General features: G+C 48.9%; 1 protein-coding gene across 4 annotated transcripts in view; it reads right to left on the bottom strand.

The window, feature by feature from the left end:
• LTBP4 (latent transforming growth factor beta binding protein 4) overlaps positions 1 to 21579 on the bottom strand; it is a 1245426-nt gene that overhangs the window by 324282 nt on the left and 899565 nt on the right. The window lies entirely within an intron of this gene.

Genomic DNA, 21579 nt, shown 5'->3' with positions numbered 1-21579 from the left:
AGCTGCTGCTGTGAACAAAGGCCTCACAGTGCCCCCGGGGATTCCAATACCCTCAGGTTCCATGAGGTCTTTGTTTTATTTGTTAGAACATTCTGCCCTCTAGTAGTGGAATGTTCTAATAGCCTTATAGCCCTCCGTAGTTGGACTACACCGGCATTAAAGTCCCGCTCCATTGTTAAAGGCCCTCCCCACGCCGGAGTGGCCCTTTAATGGCCAGTATAGCCCACTACATTATATATACGCTATATTAGAATCTCATAAAGAGAAATATGCAAGTTCTGTGATAACATAGGTTACTGTTACCCAACTCCATAGCACACACTTATGTATATCTCTTAACTCTTGCCTAACCCTAAAAAGTGCCCACAATTTCCAGGGATTTCACAAAGCCATCCGTCCAACCTCATAGAATCTGACAATGATAGAAATCTGTGGGAAGGAGGACTAAAATGAAATACTTTCTAAGGGATTTGGGCTTTGAGCTCACAAAGTGGGAGTTAGAGAAAAAGATGGGTTCATTTTCACCACTTTCCATTTTACTACTTCTTCCTGATCTCAATGTGAACACGTTTGTTTTAATTTCTTGTGTTCATTAGAGCTTTCCATTTGGTCTCTTACAAAGCAAAAGTGAAAGCAGTGGTGGTTCATGTTTTGTGGGATGAAACTCATTAGTGAGACCGTGTATGTGTAGTACTCATTGTACTTTAAACTAAAGGTTCACAAACCAGATATTCACTGCGGAGTCTTCCTCTGCTATATTGATGTATATGAAAATGCATAGATGGAAATGTCCTGCAGTCTTTTTTTTTTCTTTTTTACACTTCATGTTCTGGAGTCTGATGGTGTCCCGGGCAATTGGTGATCAAACCATTGCAACCAGCACCCTTACTTATCTTGCAGATAAGCTCACTATCTCTGTTGGTTCTCAGCACACGCACACCCAGGACACCGTAAGACTGAAGAATAGCAAGTGTGAAAAAGAAAAACATAGGGCAGCAGGCCTTTCCCATCTATGCACCTGGATCTGGAACAACATCCCCGTATCCATCAAGACTGCCAAAACCGGCTCCAATTTAGGAAAGAATTAAAGATGCAACTCTTCAAAGAACACTGCATCACAGTGCACTAACAGTCCAAAAATCTCCTTTCTCTCATATCACTTGCTGAATTTATGCTTGTGTTTAACCAGTTATAGTGCTCAGTTGCCTTCCGGCTAGGTTGGTGCTATAGAAATACCACATACATACATATAAACATACATACATAGATTGTTTCTACCAACCCATTGCAGTGACTACCTTCTTGGGTACTGGTAGAAACAGAAAAAAGAATACTGGGAGACATTTTCCTTACTTTATTGTTTTTGCACCTAAATTTAAAATAGTTGTTCTGACATTTCCTAACATTTTAGAAATTGTAAAAACGTTAATTTTATATAGCAGACGCAGTATTCCATCCTGGGTTTGGTATAGTTTTTCACAAAAATCGTTAGCTTTCTGTCGAAAAAGTTTATTACACTGTTTATTATTTCTTCAAAATGTAGTCACCACTCTAGGGTTGTCAGGCTGGTGATCTTCATTTTGGATATTCATAGGAATGATCTAGACACACGCTAACCTTGAAGCAGAACTTCACAAAATATACAAAACAGCCACCAGGAAAGCCAGGAGCTCTTACAAGTCAGATATCATCTAAGATGCACTATACCCAACTAACATATTCTTCAAAATCTTTGCTGAGTTCCTTAACATAGACTACACTTCAAACTGCACGAACCACACTCAGTAACTCAGCAGATCCTTGGCAGAACATTTTGCTTAAAAAGGTAAAAAATGTGAATTACACATTCTCTACAAATTGGACAGTGACCACCTCCCGTTCCCAACCTCGCAACCTCCTCTTAGAACTAAGACGCAATCTGAACTCAAATCTTTTAACCTCTATTGATTAAAGAGACCGAAGAACTAAACAATACTATCAATATCAGAGGCTCACCAGCTGAACTATGCCATCTAACCTATTCAAAACACTCTTGCAGCATCCTCTTCTGCCCCCAGAACAATCATTAACTCTTCCCTATTGTATGGAGAGCTCCTCAGCAACCTGAAAGCCTCTTACATCAAGCCCATGCAAAAGGAGCGAGGACTTGACCAGACCAACCAGCCAATGACAGCCAATCAGCTCCCCTACTCAGCACACCTTCAGGAAGAGCCTCAAGACCTGGCTCTTCAGCTGAACCGGAGCCACCCCCCTCGACACCGCCACCAACTTGAGACCTTCACGGGTGAGTAGCGTGCTTTAAACCCCTGATTGATTAATTGATTGATTGACAAATATTCCAACAGAGCATGTCTAAGTTAGCTTACTGAAATGATGCCTCTCTCTTTTTTGGCCTCGCTTTTCTTAAACGAAGCAACATCCTCTCACAGTGGTAAACAGGATTCTGGCCTGGAAGAGGCACTCAATCTGCAATGATCACAATCTGGCACGGCATCAAAGGCACGGTTGATTCTGATGGAGCAGCCATCCTACCTTCTACTCCTACTTGACTTTTCATCAGCCTTGACACTGTGCCCCACCAACTATTGGCCCAAATATTAAGCCCTGCCGGAATCCAGGGAACAGTCCTTAATCGGATTAGGTTTTACATTACAGAGTCCAGATTGTCATACATCCTGAATTCTGTTCATCATCATTTATCTTTTGGTTAAGTGTTCCCCAAACACCAACGATCATCCCTCTTTTCCTCAATACATATCTATCTTATCTAGAGCAAAATGCCTACCAGTGAGTGACCTGTCATGCCCCACTGTCCCAGATTACCAGCAGCACGTACCACAATATATGCACAGGGTAGAAGGCCAGCATCAGCTCCAGAATCTTGTACTTGGATTCCCTGTGATACCACAGGCCTCATACCTTTAGCAGGGCTGGCTTTACCGATGGTGGTGCCCAGTGCGACAATCATTTTTGGTGCCCCCACAGCCCTCAACCCATGACCGCCCACTCTGATTCTCTCACTACCACCGGGCAAAAGTGCCCCTCATCTCTCCAATCATAAGTTATTGCTAAACACAGCGCCCTCCCCTGAGGTCAGCGCCCCCCTCCACAGGTCAGCGCCCAGTGCGGCCGCACCTGTCGCACTGCCCTAAAGCCGGCCCTGTGAGTCAGTCTTATAATAAGTGATGCACGTGACAGAAGCTTGTATTACTGCTGCCTACCATGCGATGCCTGAGGGAATCTCCCACTGCGTCTGTCTGCACTGCACTCTGTGTGTGCATGCGTGTGAGTATGTGTGTGTGTTGCACAGCTACAGTCAACAGAGGGGCCCTTGAATTTGTGTTTGCTAATAATACGTCACTTCTGCTGTGCTTGCTGTGCCTGGGCCCAAACGAAGCTTGAATCTATGCAGTGTGCGCGCGAGGGAAGTTTTCCTTCCTGCTGTCCATGATGCCCCAGTTTTGCATGCAAGTGAAGCATGAACTGCTGTCGCTGTATGTATATTCAGAGGCATAGCTAACATTTGTATAGCATGTGCAGAGTCACTAGGCCAGAGCCCTAAGGCACCCACTGAACCTAAACAGTGCTTTATTTGACTAACTTTCCCCCACTCCAAGCAGTCAGAGGTGCCATTTTCCTTTCCTGAAACAGGGCCTATGTCATCCTAACTACAATACTACCTATACTGTGCACATAATAAAACTTGCACTGCTGCTGTATGTAGTGTGCCCACTCTTTGTGTGGGGAGGAAGCTTGCAAGCTAGCTAATTGTTAGTAGGACTTCTTACCCTGCTGCCTGTGCTGCACTTGTTCTGTGGGTGTGGGCAGAGCTTTAAGTGGGCAGGTACTGTCCAGCACTGAGTACCTGCACTCACTTCATTTGAAAGGGAGAGTGCCTGCACTTCTCAGAACTACTGCATTACATGTAATGGTGGAGTACCAGCACTTCTTAGGAGCAAATCGGAACTCTAAATAGTAAGTACCTGCACTTCTATATTTCCATTTAAAGCACTGGGTGTGGGTGGGTAAAGACTGCAACGCATACAGAATGCCTCCGCACGCCTCATCCTGGACATCCCCCGCCACAGCCACATCACCGCCCACCTGAGATACCTGCACTGGCTCCCCGTCAACAAGAGGATCACGTTCAAGCTCCTCACCCACGCACACAAAGCGCTCCACAACGCCGGACCCAAATACCTCAACAAACGCCTCTCGTTCTACGCCCGACTCGCCAACTCCGCTCAGCCAGCCTCACCCTCGCCACCATACCACGCACCAGAAGAACAACATCAGGCGGCAGATCTTCCTCCTACCTCGCCGCCAAGACCTGGAACTCCCTCCCCACCCACCTCTGACTGACCCTTCTCACCTTCAGGAGACACCTCAAGACCTGGCTGTTCGAGCAGTAGCCGCACCCCCCCCCCCCCCCCACCCTCAGCGCCTTGAAACCCTCGCGGGTGAGTATTGCGCTCTATAAATGTACTGATTGATTGATTGATTGGTGTGGGGGAATGTTCTGCTGCTGCCCTCTTGTACCACTGCTGTGTGTGGGACACTTGCACGGCTACTGTCAATGATGAACCTATGAGTAATAATGAATCTTTTCACTAACAAACCCCAAAACGTTTGCCTTGATCGATGCTTACTTAAAAACATAATACCAATATTATAACTTTGGTGTCAGTTTCCTCTGAGTAAGTCTAAACTTTTGTCAGTTTGGATTGTGGTGTTTCCAGCACTGACATTGGGGAATCATGTCCATGGGGCGTGGCTGTGCGTGTGCTTCCCTATTAAAAACAGCCTACGGAAAGCCACAGTTGTGGCCCCTCAAATGCGACTGTAGGCCAAGCCAGAGCGACTGCTCTGTACCGCTGCTCTCTGCCTCTCAAAACGGGGCGCACACATCGACCTTCAAGCTGGAGTTCAATACCGGCTTGGCAGAGGCGACCCATTGTTCCTTGCCGGGCCCCAAAAATAGTCAATTTCTCAAAATAGCGCATTCTTTTTGCCCTTAAACATACTTTTAGGCCACATTTTCATTGAGTCCCAAAATGCTCCTCATCTGGCCCCACAATACTGTGTTCTATGTTGAAAGGGGCCAATGCCGAGATGAATGTGGCACTCGAGCGGTCCATTTGTCTTGCTTGTGCTTTTCTTTTTGTAAACCCTTGTACATTTGAGACGGCTGGCTGGAGGGAAACATCAGTGCATGTGATAAGTGAGGGGCTTGGGTTGTTTTGAGAGGGGAGGGGGCGGGGGGGGGTGTAGTGCCCTGCCACGCTGGGCCCCAGTGCTGGAGGGGCCTGGTTTTAACGGGACTCGTGGGTGTTCTCAGCTGTTTATAGAACTTAATTTATAACTGAACTAAGTGACCTGAGAGCTTATGGGAGCTGCCCTTTAAATCTAAGCACCACTAGACACTTGTTATTTATTCCCTCTGGCCCTTCCTTGCTGATATGCTTAATGGATCAGCAGGGCGCAGTTCTATTTTTCTATACAGCTGTGCGCAAAGGCACTTATTTATATCTGAGCAGATAGGGATGTCTAGACGAGGTCTGTGTTTGTAAACATAACATATGGCCTGACTCCCATAGCTCCTAAACTACTCAATTTTTAATTTTGTAGCCAGAGGTTTACTCTACAGACATATAAAAAGAGTGATATATATTTAAAAACAAAGGTTAAATGAAAAGAAGTAGTTATAACACCTCAATGTGTATTTTAAAAAATCAGAAATAAATAAATTAAAAAAACATTAAAATTCCATTAACGGTTCCAATTTGAAACTGAATAAAACACAAAAATCTACATGTTATGGTGAACACCAAAATCCATTACTCGTACAACAGCCATGCAAACCATGACTCATACTAAAAAATGCAATGCTCATGACCTTTCCCTTAATGCGACAGATGCAGTTACAAAAGTTTCAAATAATCTTACAGATGACTTACATATCACATTATCCCTACTACTTTGAAAGGGATGACTATAAATGCAGTACTATTTATTGGATTGAGTTGTTCTTAATTAAATTTTGCTTTTAGGTGTTGTTATTTATTGGAATAAATATTGTGAGGTCATAAGTATTGCATGTTGTGTGTAAAACCAGCAGTAGGTGTTTTGTCTTAAAACACATCTCACAGACCCGACAGTGCGATTGAGTTGAATCAGATGACACATTAAGCCCCACGTATACCACAAATAGTGCTTGTTGAGGATCTAATATAACATTTTTTACAGAGCACCTCCATTTCACAAACAGGCTTGAGCTCTCCTTTTTAAACCTTATCCTCACGTGTTAACAAATAAACAAGCGTAACCTCATACTACATGTACACTTCATAACAAAATATTGCTTTATACACCAACAAACCAGTGGATATCACTTTGTGATATATGTTGAGATTTAAACATCAGAAAGTTATGTGCTTTATGGAAACACTTCTAGGACCAAAATCCCTAACAACTTCATTTAGAGTTTGGAGAAGAGGGTATTCCATCGCAAGTTTGAGTATCCTCTCCACCAAACCCTCAGTCCACCCTCAGGATTTACAGGCAGGCGGACCTTAAGTATGTCAGCGATGGATCCTACTCCAGCTCTGTCGCTGGCATACTCCTCACCATCGGAGATTTACATATCACATCGTCCGCTCATTTTAGAGTGGACGGTGTTATACAGGATTTTTTTGCACTTCGTACCCACCAAGTAAAACCTGCCGGTGAAGGACAATAAAAAAAAAATAAGGCCCCCACAACACAGGAGTCAATTTCTACGGTGCAGAGGTCATTCATTTTTACTTTTTTGTAAATAATATCCCACTTTGGATTTTGTTTAAAAAAAGTAGAAACATGATAACTTTTGACGTACAGCGGCCATGTTTAACCAAGCTGCCCATCAAATATTCAACATATTACCAATGACAGGTGTGATGGCACCTTTTTGAGGGGAATGTGAGTGGCGCGCTGAGGGGGCTCAAGGGTAGTATTGTGTTCTGGCGCACTCTTCCTCTTTCGGTAGCTGGACGGGTAGCGTTGCTGAAGATGATAGCGCTGCAGCGGCTGCTCTACTTTTTCCGTACTTTGCCGATATGGATCCCGGTCACCATTTTTAAGACGCTCCGGATATTGATGACAGGGTTTTTTTGGGGAGCTGGGAGGCGGCGGGTGGCGCTGTCCACTCTGATGAGACCGAGGGAGGAGGGGGGGCTGGCGGCCCCAGATTTTGAATGGTACTAATTGGCGGCACAGCTGCAGTGGCTGACGCAGGCCGTGGCGCGTGAGTTTCGAGGCCCTGAGGGCCCGCAGAGTAGGGTTATCCAGCGACATGTGTTGACATTTATCGTGCTTCGGCAGAGGCTCAGGCTGGACCAGCTTACCCTCGAGGAGCGCACACTTCGGCTGTGTTGGATTCGTAGTCAGAAGCGGGCAGGCTTCGCGTGCCGTATGCCCCGGAGATTCCCTTGGGCATGTGCACGGCCCTCCCCCATGGAGGGCATTGGTCGGAGTTGGCTGGCTGGGAAGAGTGCGGGGTCCACATGATTGGGGACTTATACAGGGATGGCGTCTTGTTGTCATTCCAGGAATTGCAGGGGGCGTTTGACCTACCGAGGGGGGATTATCTTTTGCACGCCGCCTTGGTGTCAGGGATTCAGAAACAATGGAAGATGGGGCTGTCGGAACCCCCAACTTCTTTGGGGTGTCAATATGTCACTATGGCGGCGGGTACATTCAGGGCCATCACTTGTCTCTATAGGCGGCTGTCCACGGAGAGGTTGTCACCTATGGATGCCTTGCGGGGTAAATGGGAGGGGGATCTTGGTAGGCCCATTCCTGAGACGACGTGGGCACAGCTGTTACGGCGGGCCTGGAAGGGCACGCGTAACGCTAGATTTCAATTGGTCCAATTTTATACTCTCCACAGGGCTTACTTAACTCCGGTCAAAATCTTGCGGTACTTCGGAGGCTCGCAATCGCCGTGCCCCCGGTGCAGAATGGAAGGTGCTGATTTTAGTCATATGTTTTAGTCCTGCCTGGGACTGGGCTCTTATTGGGTGGATGTGGTGGAGTGTCTGAATCAAGTGACTGAGCGCGAGCTGGAAGTGGAGATGGGGACTTGCTTTTTGTTATGGTTTCGGCACACCCCCAGTACCAAAATTACGAGCAAGTTTTACGATTTGGGCTTGATAATGGCGAAGAGAGAGCTCACTATGCATTGGAAGGCTAGGGCCGGTCCGAGCTTTCGGAGATGGAAGGTGAGTTTCTTGTCCTGGGAGGGGAGCGAAGGGACTCTTCGTCTACAGCTGGCCAGGCGAGCATCTAATGACAAGGCGCTGGATGCGGTGCGGTCGTGGGGGGCTCTGGTAGAAGTGCTTCGTTCTTTGGAGGAGTTGACTGAGGGGGATAGGGATCCTGTAGACATGGACCGGAGTGTAGAGCCTGGGGTGGGGCCCTCCGGGGCTACTGGAGAGACCGTGCAGGACGGGGCCAATTAGGTACACTCATGGAGGACTCAGCCTCTGCACTCTATATTGAGAACTGTCGAGTGGGCATGGTGGGAGCATGGGGCGTAGATGGGCATCAAGGCGGGGCCTCTTGTTTCTTGAGAACAATGAATGTGCTCTTCTGCTTGTTTTGAGTTAGGATTTCTTGGACCGCGGGGCTCTACATGTAGAGGTTGAGGAGGGGTTGCTGCGGGCACACTGACAGGGCGGGGGTGGGGGTAGAGAGGGTGGTGGGCGGGGGAACTAGGGAGGAAGCATGGATGAACCGATTTCTCCTGACATGTCCATCAATGGTTGGGTCTCCTATACGATGCTATTGTATGTAGTATTGGTTTTGTGGTGCACTGCTTTGAAAACTCAATAAAAATCATTAAAAAAAAAAAAAACATGTGTGATGGCGGTTCCTGCCAATGACTAGAGATGTCTGCAGGGCCACAAGACATCTGGAAATGCTAAGCACGGGTACTCCATCAAGGCGATGAAGTATTTTACTTTGTCACCTTCATGACAAATCTATCTCTGACTATCTCTGAGACAGTGTAAAGAACACCTCACTTTCAGGAAACTCCTGAAAACTGTGTGCTGTTTAGAAATGAGATCTAGCTCCTTCTCTTCTTATCTTTGTCTTACCGGCTCCTGAAAAGCGCAGAGATACTCCAATTGGAGTTGATTCCAGCGCTATATAAACCAATAAATAAATAAATAAATAAATGAAGTAAAACCGTACTCCACACTCTAAATAAGGCAATAAGTTTGAAATGACTAACCTAAATACGGCATTGAGTGTTGTGTGCATCCTCCTTAACCACTGTCGATATCTTCTAATTTGTATGTTGAAATAATTAGGGAATACCACTTCAGAACATTTGTAAGGATCACTTGGATGGTCACTGTGTACTTTTCCTAATTTCATAAAAGAAACAGTGTACTCATTTTAACTTTTTGTTTTGCAGTTATTTATTTATTTATTTATTTACTGAGGGGCACAAAGCCAAAACAACATTGGGCACTGTACAGTGGTGTCCTGCATGAACCAGTGGGTAGAAGGAAACACACAGATTACGTCCAGGACATAACACATAGCCATCACCACATGAACCGGGGCCTGGGTGCCAAGCGGCCAGAACAGGATACAAGGGGAAGAGTCTTGACCCCGGGGGGGGGGGGGCAGGAACACAGAGAGGAGAGAGACAAGGGGGAGGGGAATGGGAGGGTTGGGGAGATGGAAGGAGACCCACCATGGGCCTTGCGGGTTCCGGGAGAGAGGGGGGGGTAGCAAAAGTAGTACGGCTCAGGGCAGATGCCACCCCTCAGGGTTGTCAGCCGAGCCAGAAATGAAGCTTGGGGATTACGGATACCCAGGATCATGGCTAGATGCCCTAACAGCGATCAGTGGTTGTTCCCTTGTAAGAAGGATGGTCAGGTGTGAAGTAAGGTTTCTGCTTTGTCTTGCAAATTGTTAATGCGACGCTTGTACGAGGCTCTCTTATACATTTCGATAATCCACTTCTAATATGAGGATGGGAGTGGGGAAAGTCAGAACACAATTTTTTGCTGTCACGAGTGTCATATGAAGCAGCCGACATTCATGACAGGACAGCACATGGGAGTCCACCTTGTCGTGAAGCATGATCAGGGGGCACGTGAGCGTCAAGGAGATTGTCAGCATCTCGTGCAACATAGAGCTGACAGCCCACCAGAAGGGGCAGATCGCAGGAGAATCACACAGAATATGCTCCATGTCACAGCTTGTGTTGTCACAATGCCAAAAGTTCGAGTGGGGTAGCAAGCCCGCCGTTCTAAGCTTCCCCGGGGCCCAGTGCCAATCGTGCAGCATCTTGAATAGGCAGAACTTCATTTTGGCCTCCCCAGCTCCATGTCCAGCAGTTCTACCACACCTTAAGCTAAGATACCGCTGAAGAGGATGGAACAGCCCATGGCTGCGGACCCAAACGTCTTGCTAAGCAGTGACACAGCTGCATGTGCTTCCACTGCTGGTGTGCAGTAGATGGAACTCCTCATGGACCGTTTCAGAGGATTTAACTGTCCCCTGGGTAAGCACATGAGATAGGGATAAGATCCCCACATCATGCCAGAGGACCCAATTAAACAGGTTACCTCCAATGCGGATGCCGGTATTGCCCCATAAGAGCATCTGATCATGTAAGTGTGCATCCACTGATATGAACCTATGAGCTCACACCCAGGTCTTAGGCATGGCCTGAATCATAGAATTTGCTCAACCAGCCGTGGAGGCGTAGTACCTGTACAGCGGGAGCATCCCCCTCGGGAAACTCAAAATGTTGCGCTCAATCGTAACCCGCAGTGGAGGGTCCTGGGTCTGTGAGTGCATGTAGGCAAGCTGCGCAGGTGCAAGACCATAGATTAGTGCTCAATGAGGGGATGCCCAGACCACCACATGAACAGTGAGCTATAAGCTTGCCTATGGCCAGTCGGGGTCTCGCCTTTCCTCAAATGAAGGACTTGATACCCCTGTTCACCGACCATAAGTGCGTGTGGGGAATGAGCACTGGGAACATTCCAAGAATGTAGATGAACCTCAGAAGGGTCACCAACTTGACAGCCTGTGTTTTACCACACAGTGAGAGGTGGTGGTGGGAGCACTTGTGGCAATCAAGTCTTGTGTTCCAAAAACGGGTCAAGGATTTTTCGCCACCATGCGATATAAATCTCCAATTATGGTACAAGTAGATGGTGACAGAGGACCAAAGCTGAATGTTGCCCTGGAGTGACCTGTAACGGGAAATGTTGAGGCGCCACTGCTTGTGTCCTAGGTTCATGAGTCCAAGATCTGCCAAAAAGAGGATCAGAGAATGGTCTGATAGCGTGCCCTCGAGGATATGAGCATACCACGATAGGGCAACCATTGGCTGGGAGACTAGAAAGTAGTCCAGTTTTGATTAGGTGAAGTGCCCTGGCAAGAGGACAGTGAATTCCTGATTGGCGGGATGCGAGAGGTGCCAAGAGTCAACAAGACCATGATCTGTGGCAACATCCTCCAGAAGAGCCCAGTCCGCTCTGTTACCCACATTGATAGGGCCGGTACAATCCAGGATGGCACCCAGGGACAAATTCCAGTCTACCCCTATAAGCAAGTGAGTAGCATCAATTTTGGTTAACAGGCGATTAAGCAGCAAGAAAAAGGAACGCTTCAGCCTGGTCAGCATGTAAAGAAACACCACACAAAAGTTGCAACTTGACAAATACATACTGTCTCTCAGGGTTGGCCAATGTCTGAAGCACCATATGCGGGAGTGACTTACGTATAATGCCATGCCACATTAACATGGCGTCATAGTCTCGTCAGCTGGCAAGGGTGGGCAGTTGCTACAAATAAGCTTCGCCACCCAGCCGCTTCGAAGTTTCTCCGCATCAGTAGGCAAGAGGTGGGCTTCCTGAAGCAGGGCCATGTTAACATGCCTCAAGTTAAGGTGTGCACCCCTTTGTGTTTGATGAAGTGTGTGAGGCCATTTGCATTCCACGAGATAGTATTCAGAGTATTTGGTTGGTGCATTGCAGCACTGGCCATCGAGAAGTGGAGACACTAAGGCAAGGAGAAGGGTGTCCTGAAAAACTGCAGCTGGAATAGGCCTAAATGAGGAAGGAAAAGGGGAAGGAGGGCTTTCTACAAAAAGATAGTGCTGGCCCGGAAGTTATGCTAGGCAAGCCTGACTGGTCCATAGGGGAGGACAAATAAGAAGAGGAAGAGGTGGGCAGGCAGGGAACAGTGGGAGAGGGCAGGAGGTCTTGGGGGAAGGATGGACAAGGAAAAAATAGAGGTCTGGGAGAGGGGGAGCCTAGTTCTGGGGTAAGGTAAAGGGGAAGAGGAGGGGGCCCAAAGGCAGACAGACGAGAAGTCGCCCGGCACTCAGGTAAAACTTTAGTCCGCTGGTCCAAACCTGTGTGTCCTTGGAGACCAGGAGGCTCCTGCACATGCGGAGGAAGGAAGAAAACAGAGGACAGTCAATTGGGGCAGGTCGTGGCGAGAAATTGTAATGCAGAGGAGTGTAAGAGTGAGGAGTATGGGAGATATCCCCCAACAAGGGCCAACAAGGGCCAGGCACATAGGTGCTAAGAGCTGGTGTTGGCGGGACAGGCCCCCAGGGGCACCCGGCACAGAGCCGAACGGGAAGGGACATTAATCAAGGAGGGACATCACAGACTTTTCAGAAACCCCACACAAATGGAGGAGAAACCAGGAGGGGAGATCGCAGACCAGGAGGGCACCCCTGAAGAGTAAAGAAAAAAGGATGGAAAAATTTACCTGAGAGCATGAGGACTCAGGAACTGAGGAAAATTAGTATTATGGCGGGATGGGGCGGGTAACCAGCTACGCCCCAATCCAGCAACAACGAGCATTGCAACAAGAATCAGCAAACAATGGGAAAGTAGACAGGCATTAAGGCAATACTCACCTGCCATCAAAACGGACATTAAGGACACTAGGAGTCAACAGTCCAAAGCAGGGTACGTCTCAGTCCAACGCCAGGCCAGATGTCATACCCTCCATCCTGCATGAGCTCCACCACTTCTCGAATAACTTTGTCCCTGCCATTTTGCAACCTGTTCGATCTGTCCTGAAGTCTCGCCCAATCCCCCCCCCCCGGGACACCGGTCCTCGGCAGAAGAAAGCAATTTTTGTACACAGATTGGTGCTGCCCTCCAAGAAAGATCGCACCACCTCTGGGTCGTGGAATTCCTTGGATTTGCTGTCCTTCATGATCCACATCCACGCGGGCTCAAAGAGAGCAAAATTTATGTCACATTTACGCAGATAAGGCTTGAGGGGCAGGAAGGACTTCCTCTTTTCATTAGTCTCCCAAGAGAAGTCTGCTGAAACGTGGATCTTATGGCCATCCCAATCATACGGTCTATGGGAGTGGGCTGCAGTCAAGAGTTGTCATACTTGCTAATGGCGGGGAAAACATGCTATGAGGGACTACGCCCTGTCCAGTGCCACCATTCTTTGCAGCCCAATACTTTGGTCCTCTGCATCTCCAATGGGAGGTGAAGGCAAGCCCTGTGAGTGTGCGGAGAAGATCTCTGAGAAAGCAGTGGTTATCGTTCCCTTCTGTTGATTTTTAAAAACCAAAGAAGTGGGCATTATCCCTGTGGCTCCGCTCTTCCAGGTCAATAATCTTGTTACAGATATACCAGATTTCTCAGTCCCTGTCCAGGGCACGGTTGAGTCTCTCCTCCACTGCCCACAAGCCCTTCTCCATTCCCTCCATTCTGTCATGGAAACCAGCGATGCTCACTTGAATGGATTTCGATTCCACCACAAGATTGGACATCTTAGTATCCATGCTCTCCAGGCAGCAACACGCTGCTGTGATTTCCTGCAGTAGGTCCATCGTATGGTCCGGGGATGCCCCAGATGGGGCAGGTGCGGACCTGCTCTGGGAAACAGCCTTGTTGAAGATCAACTGCCGGGATGGCTTCCCAGAGGTCATCGCTGCCTCCACGGGCAAAAGAAGAGCACAGCATCTCTCTGTGGGACAGGGAAGGACCTCAACATCCGGTGAGGTGGCCCTGCCTGGGCGGAAAACTGGCAGGTGCAGGACAGGAGATCAAATGAGGTATATAACAGATTGAGAGGGGCGCGCCACTCACCTCCATGCCCCACTTGGTGTCCTCACAACAGTGTCAAGTGACCAATTTCCAGAAGCTCGCGCCGCCCCCGCGTGCACCCTGCAAGCTCTTTCAGCTGAGGAGATGGTAGAGAGCAGGCTGGAGGAGAGCGGAGGGCAGGTGTTGAGGCATGGGAGTCGCAGCCGATTGAGGGGCCTCCGATGAGGCACGCAATTTTCAACACCCTATGAGGCTGGCCACCCCTGCAGGGTGTGCAGATGGTGTCCGTGGTTAGCCTGTGGAGGGGGAGTGGGATAACCACACCCTGGTAGAAAGCTGAAGACTGCAGTCAGGCAGATCAAAAATGGAGGGAGTCACCTGTCGCGACCGAGCCAAGTGCTCCCCCGTCTGTGACAGTGGGGTCCCCAGGCTGATGACAGGAGGTGAGGAGACCAGGGGCCAGCCAGTCAGCACATAGCCAGGCCTCAGCCCAGCAGCCCAGGTTGCAGTCCAGGCCCCCTGATGGTCCAGACTAAAGGAAGCATGTGGGAGGGAAGGGGGTCACCCCAGGAGAGGTCGACTGCCTCCCAGAATCTCTCAAGGCTGGTCGCGGGCCCCCTCATCGCTTGTTGTTGGGCAAGGTGTGCAAAGAACCAGGCCCTAGGTTCCTCCGTTCGGGCTGGCCACCTCCCCTAATCCTCTGATGGCCATGCGGCCTCCCCCTCGTGCCGCACTTGCACACCTGCGCAGGCCCCCAGTCTGTCCCCAATCCAGGACTGATGGGTGCAGGGAAAGAAGAAGAAAGATAGGATGTCACCCTGGTGCTCTGTCCACCGCCAGGTGTCTCGGCCCTCCTCCATCAAGCGCAACGTGTCCACAGTCACAGCACAAGGCCAAATGCCGGTGCCACCCCTGCTGCTTCCTATACAGGCCAATGACCCACAAGGGGCTCGCCGCTCGGCAAAGAGACCTCCTCAAGCTGCCCAGTGCAGCAGAGCCCTAGAGGCAGTCGGCCATCTTGTTTGTTGGTCAGACTCCACCCTACTCATTTCTAAACTCTTTTTAACATTTACGGCAATATTATAAACAAATCCATAGAATTAACCACAAGTCAGACTAGAAAATACACATGTTCTTTTAACTACGCATCTTCCAATGAATAGAAACCATGGAATATGGGTCCACCATCAACAGGATGCCTTACATTCTATATCTTCACTTGGTGAAGCACAGCATTGACATAAAAAGTTCATTGACTCGCTTCTAAATTCACAGAGAGACTCAAAGGTATTAGCTGGAGTGGCTGGCTCACAGAGGTAAGCTGTCTATACTTTGAACATTTGGATATTTTGACCTTTGAATCCAAAGAATGCATTGGAACTTGGAAGAGAGCTTGTGTAAACTAAATCACAAACACAATACGTGCTACATTCCTGAGGAGTGTCCTCTGTCAGGTCATGGATAGGCCAGAGGATAAGTGTGTATTTCACATTACTCATGCTAATACAATTTTATCAATACTGGGGGCCAGAGTGGGAACCCAAAGCAGACCTTGCAATGTTGACAGACCAGCCCCCTTCTGCTTTTACTACTGGAGCAGATATAGCTGAACCACTGCAAAACTGGCCCCCAGTAACAACAAGCATTGGCATAGCCAATAGGTCTCGCCTTTGGGACCTTATAAGTGTTTAGTTATCCAGCACAATATCCTTGGTGCAACAACATCAACTTTTGCATAGCTAAACAATTATAAGGTCCCAAAGGCGAGACCTATTGGCTATGCCAATGCTTGTTTTCTTGGCTGCTGTGAAGTTAGTAAAGAAAGTTAAAACATAATCACCACCTCTACTCCTGGGATAAAATTGCATTTGCAATTAACCGTCACTCAAGGTGGTATGCATGGCATAAAAATGTCACACATAGACAAACGTCAAACATTAAAATACCACACAAACAGGCGGAACATTTGGCAACACTGCTTCACAAGGCTAGAGCCTCCTATTTGGCTAAAAAACTGAAAGTCTCTGGCACTCAACGAGGATCAAAGAATGCTGAACCCCCCCTTCTAGAACCACTGACATTCTAGCAAGAACTCTATATATACACCATGCTTTCTCTTGCAGTGTGACAAGGATCCGGAACTCCCTTCACCAGCTCAGCACACAACCTCCAGTCTTACCGCCTTAAAAAACAACTGAAAATCCTTTTACATCAGAGACACTTCAAATAATGGAATGATCCCCTCTTCGAATCCTCGTCATTGACTTGACTGCTATTATATACTCTGGCGGATTTTAAAGCTTAACTCTTGTTTCAGGGAGTTATCCGTAATTGTCGCCCTGTTCTCTTAGGAAGCGTTCTGGTGCCATTAGGCCAGAGTCACGGTCCACAAAACTGAGAAAGAAAGAAATATAGATGATAGACAGACAGAAAGAAAGACCAGGCCAGGCCCTGTCTGTAATCAGAAGAGAGTGTTTATGATTGCCATGGATACAGTAGGACAACGTTGAGCTGGGACTCGTCGTTGACTTGGGCCACGGTCCTTCATCTATGTTTGTGGCCCTGGTGTTGGAGCCTCCACATCAGCCCGCCGCGCCCTCGGAACCCTCGCTGTGCTACGCTCTGTATCGCGCCGCTTTCGGTTAGGACGTGGCTTGCGCAAGTGCCATATTGCGAGGCGGAGATTTCGAGGCTGTCAGTGGAGGGGAGCCATGGTACCGAAGGAGGGGGGATGCCGGGATTAGGGCGGTGGGAGGCAAGATCGGAGGGAGGCTAACACTGTCAACAGAGATCGGAGAAGCGATGTGACTTAGACTTGTTAACGGAGAGGGCAACCTGGGCCAGCTGGTGGTAGTAGCGGTGTTGAGCTAAGCGGATGGGGAAGTGTGCTTTGGTAACAGGGTCTGGTAGTCGTGATGGACAGGGGTGAGACGTATGTCCTTGACACTGTCAACGTACCTGCAACCAGCTACTCGGACGGGTTAGGCGCAAAGCTGTTGTGATGACTAGAAGAGAGATGATCAGCGACTGGTGTCGGTGTCTGGAGAGAGAACCCAGCCGGATCACCTTTAGGGATCTTAGGAGAGAGGGCCTGGGAGCTGCTGTCGGGGACTAGAGAGTGGGCTCAAAACCTCTTGACACTGTCTGGGGAGAGAGGGCCCGGGTTGTGCTGCAAGGATCTAGTGGGAGGACCTTAGAGTTGTAGTCAGGGTCTGGAGACAATGCGCTTGAATTACTGTCAGGGTTTTTAGGGAGAATCGGGAATGTGCGGTCAGGCTCTAGGAGGGAAACTGGAAGTGCTATTGGGTTCTGTAGTGAGGTGGACCGGGACCAAGCCCGGGAGTTGTGTGCGCGTGCTAAAAGACACTCTGTGGTGGGAGAGGGGGAGAGGGGAGCAAGACAGGGAGGCGCGCGACGGCAAAAGTGAAAGCAGGCTGGCGAGTGGTGTGCGATGTGCGTGCACCATGATGAGAGAGGAAAGCCAGATGGCGCCTCTGCTCGTCATTGTGCGCATAACCACACACTCTATGCCAGCCAAAAAGCTGTGGTCGGACTTTTTAAAGCCCGTTTACCAAATGTCTATCATAGCAGCGCATGCGCTGCCTCAGGCGAGACCTAAAAAACGGCCTCCACTGCTGCAAAATTGGTCCCCTCACTTCCAGCCTCCCGGGGAAACACCTGATACCTACTATGGCCAGTCCAGACCTGTCAATAGCATGATCTTAGCAGCAAATCTTTCTCACCCTGGATAAGCATGTACATTTCCTTGGGGCAGAATTACAGAGTTTAAGGATCCAAATCCACTAGCATGTCCATGTGGTTTGGATCATATATAATAAAACGTATACATCATGTTTAAGTTCCGACCCTATTCACACCTCCTTGTGGTTGGAGAAAGACGACTAAACTTTATTAAATAGCGTTACACTGTAAGGCACACGTTCACTCAAGGGTACCTTGGCGCTGAATAACAGATGTTTATTGTTATCCAACTCAATGGTACCCATTTTATCAACCTCAGATTGGATCTGCCAGGATTTGAACCTGTGACCATGAGGTCAAACACAGACCCCAACAGTGGATGCATTATTCCACTGAGGCACCAGTCTTAAGCAGCCTGCACAATTTTAATCCCCCATGGTTTCTCTTTACACACACATCTGCCTCCTCTGACATTCTCTACCCTTTCTAAACAATACAGCTAAAAGGAATGTAAACAATATGCTGCATGATATCAGGATGCTCTTAAGTGCTAGAAATGGGCCCCTATAATAAAGCATGGAACACTAAGAGGGCATCATCCTATAGCAACAAGTGTTTCAGATTACCGCTTAGGAAGCGGTTCATAACTTTACATGGGCATGGACATCGATTCACCAAAATGACAGGGATAGCTGAAATGACATCACGCACCTTTGACCATAATTTCATCACAAGAAGTGGCATCATAGGACCTTTGACCCACGATCTTCCTGGGAAGTAATGTCACATGATCTTAACCCTGATGACATGTCAATAATTGACACTACTGTAGTTCCATAACAAATGCATGATTAATGCAGTACCACAAAGACAAATGTCTCTATTAGATACTACCTGCGTAGGGTGATGACTTGATATGCTACAGGAACATTACTCGTTTATCTTATTATTACAAGAAACATTATTTGCTCATCTGAAGAGGATATAGTGCCATAAAACAAAGAACAGCCCTGGCATACTAAATTATTTATACCACAAACTCTCATGATTTAACAATGCCCCTAGTGTATATTGCAATGAGAAATGTGTTGATAAATCATAGGGACTGAAAAAAGAGATCTAAATAAACCTATAGTAGTTAAGCCCACATGTAATGATTGTTGTACACCATATATTGGAATATGTACTATATTACTGACCAAAATGGTACTAATCTCCCCCTCAAGAAAAGTTTGAAAAAATGGGATAAGATCGTGTATTTTAAAGCACAGTTTGGGGATTTTATATAGATTTGCTAAAAAGCCGCAGCTCTGAAAAAGGCTTGATTAAATATTCAAGTCCTTCATGGGGTGGCAAGCAATTTTAACCTGTCGCTCCCCAAGAGTTTTCCAAAATGTGGTTGGGGTGACCTTATGTGTCAGAAATGACCTTCTTTGTGCTAGGTCCAGGATATTTTCATGGGTGCTCCCCATAAGCCACGGGTGCCCCTTTAGTCCGTAACTTACTTACAATATGCCAGTGAAAGAATTTTGACATTAGCGCCATCCATAAACCATGGGTGACCATTAAGTCAAAAATCATCTCTAGTATGCCAGGGCCAGCATTTTGTCATGTGTGTCCCTCTCCCAAATACCGCAGTTGTACTCCCTTATGCAAAACTTATTTTCAAGGGAACAGCGCTAACATTTTTCCTGGGGTGCCCCCATTTCAAGAATTTCCTCCAGTGTCTCAGCACCAGCGGTTTTCCATAGGTGTCCCTATGCCCAGAATTATATCCAGTATGCCATTGACAGCATGTTGCTGTGGGTGTTGCCATATGCCAGAAATAGCATATTGTGTGTCATCGCTCACTTGCCTTTTTTACGTTCACTCGAACTATCACTCATTCTCACTCACACTCCCTCACTCTTTATCATTCTTACCCATATACTCTCACTTTCTTGCAGACAATCTTTACCTCACTCACTGACTCACTCATACTCACTGACACTCAAGACTTTGTACCAGTTGACATCCCTTTATGTGGCCTTGACCCGGTCACTCCACTCCGCACGGCCCCCTTGTGCCCAGATTCTGCTGCTGCTGCCTTCTTGGCCTCTCTTGCTGCCGCCTCTCCTTAAGGCCCCTGCTCTCCAGGCTTGCCCAGGCTTGCCCTCGCTCTCCCGCTCCGTCTTCCCACTCTTTCCACTCCCCACCGCTGCTCTCCTGTGGCCCCACCCCCTTCTCTTGGCACCCGCTCCCCATTCGCCGCCCCACTCCCGCCTCCCAGCTGCTCCTCCCTCCCACTTTGCCATATATGGCGGGGACCGCGCGTACGTGCAGCGGCCACGCGCAGCGGGCGCGCCGATTGCGTGAAGAAGGCGTGCCAAAGGCAAGCCCGTCTACGCCTGGACCGCGCCCAGCGCCAGAACCCCTGGACCCCGCCGGAGCCAGCCAACCCGACAGAGATACGACGCCGCCACCCTCCATGCCCTCAACACTGGCCGACAGCCAGCCTGCTACCAAGCCAACCCGAAACGCACCCACGGAGCATTCACCTGCCACGCCTGCTACTTCACCTGCACCAGATCCTGCACCGCACCCACCAAGCCAGGCTCCAGCAATGCCCACCTCAAGTGCATCTTGCTCAACACCCGCTCCATCCACAGGCACGCCGTCGAACTCTGGAACCTTCTCGACACAACATCACCAGACGTCGCCTTCCTCAGAGAAACATGGATGAACGCCTCCTCAGCTCCCGACATCGCCATAGCCATCCCGGATGGCTACAAGATCGCCCGGAAGGACCGCGTCAACCAAGCCGGAGGAGGCATCGCCATCGTCCACAGAAACACCACCCGAATCACGACGAACTCTGACGACACCCTCACCGCCGCCGAACACCTTCACTTCCAGATACACACCGACCCCAAGACCACCCTCAGAGGCACCCTCGTCTACAGACCCCCGGGACCACGCACACAATTCAGCGAAGCCATCGCAGACTTCGTCAGCCCGCACGCCCTTACCTCCTCAGACTACATCCTCCTAGGAGACCTCAACTTCCACCTGGAGAACAACAATGATAGCAACACCGCCACCCTGCTGGACAACCTCGCCAACCTCGGACTCAAGCAACTGGTGAACACCCCCACCCACATCGCCGGCCACACGCTTGACCCCATCTTCTCCTCCAGCAAGCACATCTCCTTCAGCCACTCCACCGGACTGCACTGGACAGACCACAGCTGCGTCCACTTCAACTTCAGGAGAACCACGACCCACAACCACCCTCAACAGGTTCCCCACAGAAGCTGGAGCAAGATCACCGCCGACCAGCTCACCACCTCCCTCAGCCAGAACCCCCCCACCAACACGACGGAACCCAACGAAGCAGCCCGCAACCTCACACAGTGGCTCACCAACTGCACCGATGACCTCGCACCACTGAAGAACCCCCCCAGCAGACACGGCAGCAAGAAAGCCTCCTGGTTCACCAACGACCTCAAAAACTCAAAAAAAACCTGCCGTACCCTCGAGAAAGCCTGGCGCCATGACCAGACTACAGAAAACATGACAGCCCTCAAGAACGCCACCCGCAAACACCACCAACTGATCCGCACCACCAAAAGAACCACATTCAAAGAACGACTGGACAACAACTCCCACAACAGCAAGGAACTCTTCAGCATCGTCAAAGAGCTCTCCAGCCCCAGCACCTGCAACAACAACATCACACCCTCGCAGGACCTCTGCGACTCACTCGCCTTGTTCTTTCACCGCAAGATTGCCAACATAC

The sequence above is a fragment of the Triturus cristatus genome, chromosome 9 (assembly GCF_964204655.1).
Source record: "Triturus cristatus chromosome 9, aTriCri1.1, whole genome shotgun sequence".
In the NCBI taxonomy this organism is placed as follows: Eukaryota; Metazoa; Chordata; class Amphibia; order Caudata; family Salamandridae; genus Triturus; species Triturus cristatus.
Note: the sequence above shows the minus strand (reverse complement) of the source record. Positions and strands in the feature narration are given on the sequence as shown.